Source organism: Mus pahari, chromosome X (assembly GCF_900095145.1).
Source record: "Mus pahari chromosome X, PAHARI_EIJ_v1.1, whole genome shotgun sequence".
Taxonomy (NCBI): Eukaryota; Metazoa; Chordata; class Mammalia; order Rodentia; family Muridae; genus Mus; species Mus pahari.
In genome coordinates, this window is record NC_034613.1 from 114,794,551 (window position 1) to 114,803,341 (window position 8,791).

Below are 8,791 nucleotides of genomic sequence, written 5' to 3' on the forward strand. Positions count from 1 at the left end.
TGTGTGTGTGTGTGTGTGTGTGTGTGTGTGTGTGAGAGAGAGTGAGTGAGTGTGTCGTGAGAGGAATTTGAGACAGGGTCTAATCTGGCTGGCTTCAAAAATTCAGCTATCATCCTGCTACATCCTGCTGCATGCTTGGATTATAGGCATGCAAGTCTTTGCTTTGTCTAAAGAATTACCAGTTTTGAAAGAACATTCTTGGGGAATGACTTAGATAGCAGACTCAAAGATCTGAGTTTATAAAAATGCCACCATGCCTTTTTTTCTCCTTTTGTGTAGTCTGTGCTCCTAGTCAATGGGATGATACATCCAGGATAGATCTTGCCCTTCAGTTAACTGTCTCTGGAATGTCTCATAGAGCCCTGCAGACTTATCCTTCACCTATTTGCGTGTAATTCTAAATGTATTCAAGAAGAAAATGAAGATTAGCAATCACAATACCTTTGTCAAACATTTGAACGTGTATTCAGGTGTTTATTTTGGACTCTCCAGTGTATATCATTGGTCAATACTTCTTTCTCTTCATGTTATTTCATATTGTTTTTCTTACTATAATTATAAATTTAGCTTTAAAATTAGAAAATGCTAATCTTTCTTTTGTTCTTTCCCAAGATGGCTTTGTCTGTTTGAGGGTCTCTTGAAATTATATATGAATTTTGGGATAAGATTTTTTCAATATAAATCATTAGATTCAAATAAACTCATTTTTGTGCATTGTTTTGCATATATTTTCATATATACAAAACATTTGTTGACATCTTAATATAGTTTTCTAATCACTGCACACAGAATGACTTTCCATTCATTTATGTCTTTAATTTTCTTCAGCAGTGTTTTCTAGTTTTCAGTGTATATGTCTCTGGCTTCCTTAAGTGTATGTGTGAAGATTCTAATCTTTCAATGCTGTTGTCATTTAAATGTTTTAGCAGATGGTACATTGCCTATATATGGCCATGACACAATTTTGGAGGTTTTCTTTCTTTTGTTTTTGTGTGCACACTGATGTGTGAGAGTGCCAGTGCACATGTGCCGTAATGCATGTGGAGGTCAGGGGACACCTTTCACCAGTCGGTTCTCACCTTGCTCTTTTGCAGCAGGCTCTGTTGTTTGCAGGCACTTCTCTCTCACTTCCCATCTGGCTTTAAGATCACACTTCTGGCCTTTTACACTCTGCATGGGGACTGGGGCAGGCTTGAGTAGCAAGTGCTTTTATCCATTGAACCATCTCTCCAAACCCATGGCACATTTCGTATGTTGAAAATGTGTTGCTGTTGTTTATTAACTTTGACGGGTTTTCTATAAAATCTTGGGTTTATTTTTTTTTTACAGGTCATCTTATGAAGATTATTTTATTTATTCCATTCTAAGTTATATGGCTTTCATTTGTTTTTCTCATTTAATTGCTGTGTCTGTGACTTGAGATACCATGTTAAATAAAAGTGGGAAGTGTGCACATCCTTGACTACTCTTGGTTTAAGGGAAAACCTTTCAGACTTTAATTTTGTTATATGAGTTCGCTGTAGACTTTTCTTTTTTTTTTCATCTTAAAGGATGATTTTTTTTCTTTTTTTCAATTTTTATTAGGTATTTACTTCATTTACATTTCAAATGCTATCCCCAAAGTCCCCTATACCCTCCCCCCTGCTCCCCTACCCACCCACTCCCCTTTTTTGGCCCTGATATTCCCCTGTACTGGGGCATATAAAGTTTGCAAGACCAAGGGGCCTCTCTTCCCAATGATGGCCGACTAGATGGATCTGGAGGGTATCATCCTGAGTGAGGTAACCCAATCACAAAAGAACTCACATGATATGCATTCACTGATAAGTGGATATTAGCCCAGAAACCTAGAATACCCAAGATACAATTTGTAAAACACATGAAACTCAAGAAGAACAAAGACCAAAATGTGGACACTTCGCCCCTTCTTAGAATTGGGAACAAAATTCCCATGGAAGCAGGGGTTACAGAGATAATGTTTGGAGCTGAGTCGAAAGGATGGACCATCCAAAAACTTCCCCACCCAGGGGTCCATCCCATAATCAGCCACCAAATGCAGACACTATTGCATACACCAGCAAGATTTTGCTGAAAGGACCCTGCTGTAGACTTTTGACATGTGGTCTTTATCATGTTGAAAAGGTTTCCTTTTATTTCTAGTTAGTCTTTTTTCTGTAAGAAAGTATGTTGACAAAGACATATAAGCAACTGAGGAAAGCTGGACGCAGGAGAGGTGGCCTTCCCCAGGGAAGAGGACGCTAATTGGTTGTCTAGTACCGAACAGTCAGCCCTGAAATCGTACATCCAAGCCATGTTCTAAAGACTGAATAGGTTATATTTAGGAATTTATGTATGTGTATATATGCATGCAATAATAGTGGAAAAGAGGCTATAAATTTGAAGGAGAGCAATTTGAAAGAGAGTATGTGGGAGGGATTGGAGGGAGGAAAGGAAGAAAGACATTTAAGTATATTATAATCTCAAAAATAAAAAAGTAGCATCTTTTCTGGATTCCCCATTATCTAAAGACAATTATTTGTCTTTTAAGAAAATTGCTTTTTTAAAGTTTATCCTCACACAGAACAGGGTATTGTCAATAATCTTTCTGCCTTATACTTCTATTTTTCCCTATATACAATTAACCATATTACAATTTTTTAACTGTAGTATGGTTTTCCAGGTGATGAATTTAGTGAGAATTTTACAATGCTTTGTACCATGGGGGCAGTGGGGGATAAGAAAACAATTTAAAATGGTTGTATACATCCCTATTCTGACTCCAGCATGTAATAAAAAGACATTCAACCCCCCCCCCCAAAGAATATTGCTTGTATAGATTGTTATTTCTACATAAATTGATAAGTGTTTCTGTTTCTTGATTTTTAATAGGGTATATTACATTGATTTCTATGTTTTTAATCGCCTTTATACTTGAGGGATAAAATTCATTTGGCCATGGAGCTTCATTCTTTAAATAGGCTGATAAATTTTGTTAATATTCTGTTGACTAATTTTACATTATTTTTCATAGAAAATAGCTTTTTCTTCTTGGGGTACCTCATCTGAATTTTCTACCTGGCTAACAATAGTAGCCTTATGAAATGAGTTAGGTAGCATTCTTCACCTGCTTTTTCTTTACAGTCTTGTGGAGGGCTAGTGTTAATACTTAATATAAATATTAGCAGTTTATCCTTCAAATATTTAGGATTCTTTCTTTCTTGAGGGGGAAACACAAAGTTTCTACTGATCCCCAACTGTCCTGGAACTCCTCACTATGTAAATCAGGCTATCCTTGAACTCATAGAGCTCCACCCACCTCTGCCAAGTGCTGGGGTTAAAGGCATACACCACCATGCCCAGTCTTCATTAATTTTCTTTTGAGTTTGGGGTTACTGATTTAATATCCTTACTAGGTATAGGTCTATGTAGATTTTCTAGTACTTCATTATTCTGTCTTCATTAAGTTGTATTTCTAGAAATATATATTATCTGGTTGTCTAATTTGATTACATTTAATTGCACATAGCACTCATAATTTTTATTTCTGTGGAAGTAATTGTCAAGTCCAAAAGAAATTCAGGACATATGGCTCTCTGCGGTACCTGCTAGCATACCAAAGTGCATGGTGGCCTCGAGGCCCACTCAGTGCCAGTGGTTTTTCTTGGTTTTTCTCATCCCACCCCTTACCCTAAATTTCTCCAGTTCCTGGGCTTTCCTTTCCCCCAGCATCTCATTCCTGTATAACCCTGCCATTTTGGCTATATGCTCTCTTAGTTCTCTCTTTTGTCTTCCTCTCTTGGTCCTCCTCTCTGCCTCCTCTCATGGCCTGGTCTAATCTGCTGGTCATGTTTAGTCTACTGCTTTCCCTGCTGTGGACTCTTCCAGATGCCTCTGGCTGTACTCCCCTTCATATTTACAATAAAAACCTAACACTCAACCATATCTTGAAACAACAATGTCCTCACTTTATACAGCAGCGTTTCTAATTTGATTTATGACTCTGAAATTTAGTCGTTTTTTCTTGTTTTAGTCAATCTATCTAAAGATGTGTAATTTTTCCAAATTATGTTTTTCATTGATTTGTTTTCTATTTTGACTCTCCCCATCTCCTCTGCGATATTTATTATCCGTCTCTCTACTTGTGCTAGCTGTGGTTAACATTCGTTTTCTAATTCTGTTACATATATATAGTTTATTATTGACTTGAAATCTTTTCAAACTAATGCATGTATATTCCTCGCTGTTACCGATTTCTTTCTTATTGCTTGATAGTTTTCTCCATGTATGTCATGAATTTTAGTTATTTTCAGCACCCCATTCTCCTTCGTCCCTCTGCCTCCTGCCTCACCGAAGCTTTCCTTCTTTCTATCAAGTCCCCTTCCTGCTTTCATGGATTATTTTTCTCAGTGTTTTATTAATTTGTAGCTCTGCTCAATTATTCTTAATATGTTCCCTCCTAGTTTTCTAATAGGAGCTATGCACATCAATCTATAATTTACCAGTAAACAGTGCCTTATTTATACTGTAAGGGCTTTGCTGCTTCATTGTCATTCTTTTCAAAATACCAATTTTTAAAAAAAATGTCTAATTTGTTTTTTAATAATTTATTTAAAAGCTATATTCATTTTATTTATCCTTTTATTTAATTATATTGTATTCTGAAAACATTAACTGAATGTTGTTTGAGCTCTTAAATATGTTAACATGTTTTATGGCTCATAATATGGTCTGTTTTGATGTGTTTCTCAAGAGATTGAGCATAATGTATATCTGGCTTTTTCTAGAAGAAAAAATTAGATAGATATCATTTAAATCAATTTGACTATAGGTGCTGTTCAGTTCAACTATAATATTTTGTTCTTTGAGACAGTGTGCCACTCTATAGTTCTGACTGGTATGGAGAGTTTGCCGTGAGACTATGTCTCCTAGGAATGTCAGAAGCTACCCCCATAAAGTCTCATCAACATGACAGCCTAAACATGAACTCAGCCTAAACATGAACTAAACAAAGACAACAGTAAATACACTAACATGGGCAGGAGAAAGCCCGAGAGGCCGCAACCGTACACAAGGAACTATAGGCAACAGAGGATGCTGAGAGTGGGAGAAACAATCTGCACCAAGGAAGAACACACTGATGTTTACCCTATACCCAATTGTCAACCCAGTGAAACATACATGCAAGTGTCGTTATGTAGACTACGCAGGTTGTAGTTAAACATTTACAAATATATATCATTTGTCATAAAGCATGTGAAATACCTATGAAGAAGTGCAGTATCACTTGAAATGGGATATGATATTCATATACATGTTTATATGTAATAACAGTTAATGGAAAAATGAGACCATGAATTTAAAAGAGAGCAAGGAAGTATGTACTACAGAGTTTGGATAGAGGAAAGGCAAGGGGGAAATGATGCATTAATGAACTATAGGAAAAGGAAATAATACAAAGAACCAATGGGTCTAAGAGCTGGTTCTTTGAGAAGATAACAAGACTGATAGAACCTTGGGCCACTAACCAAAAGAAAGGAACTGAATTAACAGAATCAGAAATGAACAGAAAAACATTATACAGACACCAAATAAACTCAGAATATTATAAGGAAATGCTTTAAAAAAATTGTATTCCATGAAGTTGAAAAACCTAAAGGAAATGGATGAATTGTAGATTCAGAAAAGCCACTGAAATTAAACCAAAAATAAGCCAACAACCTATACAGACCCTAGCAAATGAGGAGATTGAAAAAGTAGTAAAAAGTCTGCTAGAAAAAAAGTAGAGGTCCAGAGTTAGATGGATTCATATGAGAATTCTATCTACCAGACATTTATAAAGATCTTTACCTAGTCCTCATTAAATTATTCAACACAATAGAAGCAGAAGGAGCACCCCCAAGCTTCTATGAAGCCAGAAGCAACTCTATACCCAAACAAGGGTAAAGACATAACAAAAAAGAAAGCACTGACCACTTTCCCTGATGAACACAGATTTTAAATACAGCAGCCAGAAGAGAACACTAGGTGTCCTCCTCTTACTGATCTTGATAAGAAGACTTGAGCTCAAGTTTTCTCACCTAGGCTGGAAGCCAACAAGCCCCAACAATTCTCCTGTTCCTCCAGCCCCCAGAGCTAGGATTCCATGTTTTTATGGGACTATCTGGCTTATTATGTGTGTACGTGGATCTAAGTTCTGGTCCTGATTGCAGAACAAGCACTTTTAACTCACCAGTCCCTAAAGTAGGTTCTTATAAACAACATAGTTCCATCTTCGTTTGTTTTCCTGTACGCTGAATGAATCTAACTTTTAGAGTATTCAGAAATTTCACATGTAAAATGGGATCTGGAGAAAAGGCTCAGTAGTTAATATACTGTTTCTTGTAGAGGACTTGAGTTTGGTTTGCAGCACCCACATCAGGTGGCCCACAGCCCCCTGTAACTCCTGCTCTAGGGGTTCAGAACTCTTCTTCTAGCCTCCTGGACACTTGTCCTCATGTGCAGATACCCTCACACACAAATACACACGATTAAAAAATTTAAATATATAGAATTAATATTGAGATGTTTGGATTAGTACTTGTCTCATTTGTTATTTATGGATGCTTCCATGATTTTAGTTTCATGGTTTTTCTCTTCCTTTGCGCCTTTTCTGTTTTTAGTTTAGCATTTACATTACTCCACATACTATTTTAGCATCTTAATTCTTTTATGGAATTTTTATTGTTATTCTAAAATTTGTTATTAAATATTTTACATTTCATTTCAAGTAAATCTGTACTATACTGTTTCATAGTACTTCACATGCTTTCTGACAGAGTGTTCAACTTCTCCCTCCTATCCACTATAATACTGTTTGAATTCATATAAAATATTCATGAACAATAATTTTGGAATACATTTTAATTGTTATTTAGTACAAGCTTATCTATCAATCAACTATTAAAAAGAAAATATATTAAAATTTAATTTACCCATTCTTCAACAATCTTCATTTTCTCATATATTGTACTGGATAGCTTTGTGTCAACTTGACACAGCTGGAGTTATCACAGAGAAAGGAGCTTCAGTTGGGAAAATGCCTCCATGAGATCCAGCTGTAAGGCATTTTCTCAATTAGTGATCAAGGGGGGAGGGCCCCTTGTGGGTGGTGCCATCTCTGGGCTGGTAGTCTTGGTTCTATAAGAGAGCAGGCTGAGCAAGCCATGGGAAGCAAGCCAGTAAAGAACAACCCTTCATGGCTTCTGCATCAGCTCCTGCTCCCTGACCCACTTGAGTTCCAGTCCTGCATCCTTTGGTGATCAACAGCAGTATGGAAATGTAAGCCAAATAAACCCTTTCCTCCCCAACTTGCTTCTTGGTCATGATGTTTGTGCAGGAATAGAAACCCTAAGACATATATAAATCCACATTTCTAACTTACATAATTTTTCATTGTTCTGGAGAATTTACTTTAACATTTTTTGAAAGACAGGCTTACCAGCATCAGATTCTTTCAGGTTTTTTCCTGAAAAAAGTATTTCACATCTACACAAGAAATATTATTTGCTGGATACAATATTTCAGGTTGGAATTGGTGTGTTCTCTTCCTTAATATTTTATATATTCTACTATACTTGCTTAAAGATTGTAGTTTCCAAACCAAAATCCTTGTAATTCTTATTTTTAATCCTATAAGTGCTTGTTCATTAACAAATTCCTCACTACCATAAAAATCCCCTGGAACTATGTTCTCCCTTGTGTTTCTCCCTGGTGAGGTGTTGGAAGGCTCAGTGGATAAAGTGCTTGCTGTGCAAGCATGATGACCTGAGTCCACATCTCCAGAATCCTTGTCATTCTAGACATGTTGGTATGAGTCTCGAGTCCCAGAACTCCCAACAGCAAGCTTGGAGGCAGAGCCAGGCGGATCCCTAAAAGGTTGTGAACTAGCCTAGTGTACACAGTAGTTAACAAGAAGAGCTTCTGTTTTGAAAAAGGTGGAAGGTAAGAACTGACATTAGAGGCTGTTCTCTGACCTCATCTGCATGCCCAAGCCATGCGCGTGTACACACACACACACACACACACACACACACACACACACACACGAGAGAGAGAGAGAGAGAGACAGACAGACAGACAGACAGAGACAGACAGAGAGGGAGAGAGACAGAGGAGACAGAAAGAGAACAGTATAGGAGAGGAGAAGAAGGGGATATAACTGTGCTTGATGAGGCTATAAAGAAAAGGGAAGCCTTACATTGTTGAGAAAGTAAATGACCATCAATTGTAGAAAATGGTACAGAGTAGAGTATAATCAACAACCTACATATGGGTATATACCTCTTGTGTGACAGATTCCTGGGGAGATGGGAACAAATAGGAACTGAGAACTGATCAAAGTATGGATACCAATGAAGTCCATCTTGACGAGCCGATTCGTTTTATTGGTGTTATTTTCAGGAATGTGGGTGAGGGATTACTTACAGGAGCACAAATGACCAAAAGACAGCTGAATCACCAAAGCCCACCCTAACTTAGTGTCTTAGTCAGGGTCTCTATTCCTGCACAAGCATCATGACCAAGAAGCAGTTGGGGAGGAAAGGGTTTATTCTGCTTACATTTTCCACATTGCTGTTCATCACTGAAGAAGTCAGGACTGAAACTCAAGCAGGTCAGAAAGTAGGAGCTGATGCAGAAGCCATGGAGGGATGTTCTTTACTGGCTTGCTCAGCCTGCTCTCTTAAAGAATCCAAGACTACCAGCCCAGAGATGGTCCCACCCACAAGGGGCCTCTCCCCCTTGATCACTAATT

At 37.4% G+C, this 8,791-nt stretch overlaps 1 pseudogene; it reads left to right on the top strand.

The window, feature by feature from the left end:
• The first annotated feature begins 8,380 nt into the window (after positions 1 to 8,380).
• The window catches only part of LOC110314492, a 3,493-nt pseudogene continuing 3,082 nt past the window's right edge, over positions 8,381 to 8,791 (top strand).